Source organism: Arachis hypogaea, chromosome 15 (genome assembly GCF_003086295.3).
Source record: "Arachis hypogaea cultivar Tifrunner chromosome 15, arahy.Tifrunner.gnm2.J5K5, whole genome shotgun sequence".
NCBI lineage: Eukaryota > Viridiplantae > Streptophyta > Magnoliopsida > Fabales > Fabaceae > Arachis > Arachis hypogaea.
Window position 1 is genome coordinate 138,400,856 of NC_092050.1, and position 1,091 is coordinate 138,401,946.

The 1,091-nt window shown below is 35.0% G+C and overlaps 1 non-coding gene across 1 annotated transcript; it reads left to right on the forward strand.

Moving 5' to 3' along the window:
* LOC112752724 (small nucleolar RNA R71) lies at positions 1–108 on the forward strand. The gene has a single exon (XR_003177145.1). It is a non-coding gene; the product is annotated as a small nucleolar RNA R71 (small nucleolar RNA).
* Positions 109–1,091: the final 983 nt, after the last annotated feature.

Consider the following 1,091-nt stretch of genomic DNA (forward strand, 5'->3'; position numbering starts at 1 on the left):
AAGCATGTCAGAAGGACACTTTTTGGTCAACTGTTTGTATCTTTCCCAAGCTTCATAGAGGGATTCATCTTCTTTCTGTCTGAAGGTTTGAACATCAGCTCTAAGCTTGCTCAGCTTTTGAGGAGGAAAGTACTTGGCTAAGAAAGCCGTGACCAGCTTATCCCAAGAGTTCAGGCTGTCTTTGGGTTGAGAATCCAACCATAATCTAGCTCTGTCTCTTACAGCAAAAGGGAAAAGCATGAGCCTGTAGACTTCAGGATCTACTCCATTAGTCTTAACAGTATCACATATCTGCAAGAATTCAGTTAAGAACTGAAAAGGATCTTCAGATGGAAGTCCATGAAACTTGCAATTCTGCTGTATCAGAGAAACTAATTGAGGTTTCAGCTCAAAGTTGTTTGCTCCAATGGCAGGAATGGAGATGCTTCTTCCATGTAAATTGGAATTAGGTGTAGTAAAGTCACCAAGCATCTTCCTTACATTATTATTATTTTCGGCTGCCATCTCCTCTTCCTGTTCGAAAATTTCTGAAAGGTTATCTCTGGATTGTTGTATTTTAGCTTCTCTTAGTTTCCTTTTTAGAGTCCTTTCAGGTTCTGGATCTGCTTCCACAAGAATGTTCTTATCCTTGCTCCTGCTCATATGACAAAGAAGAGGGCACAGAAAAATAATAATAATAATAGAGATCCTTTATACCACAGTATAGGGATCCCTGTGTGAATAGAAGAAGAGAAGAAAAGAAAATCTGAACTCAGAGGGAGAGGGGGTTCGGATTTTTGGTGAGTTGAAGGAAAGATGTTAGTATATCAATAAACAAATAGAAGAAGATGAGAGGGGGAAGTGAATTTTCGAAAACAATTTTTGAAAAAGAGTTAGTGATTTTCGAAAATAGTTTTTGAAAAAGGTTAGTATTTTTTTTTGAAAAATATTTTTTTTAAAATCAAAAATAAAAATAATTAGTTAATAAAAAAGAAATTTTTGAAAAAGAGGGAAGATATTTTCGAAAATTAGAGAGAGAGAGTTGGTTAGGTAGTTTTGAAAAAGTTAAGAAACAAACAAAAAGTTAGTTAGTTAGTTAGTTGAAACAAATT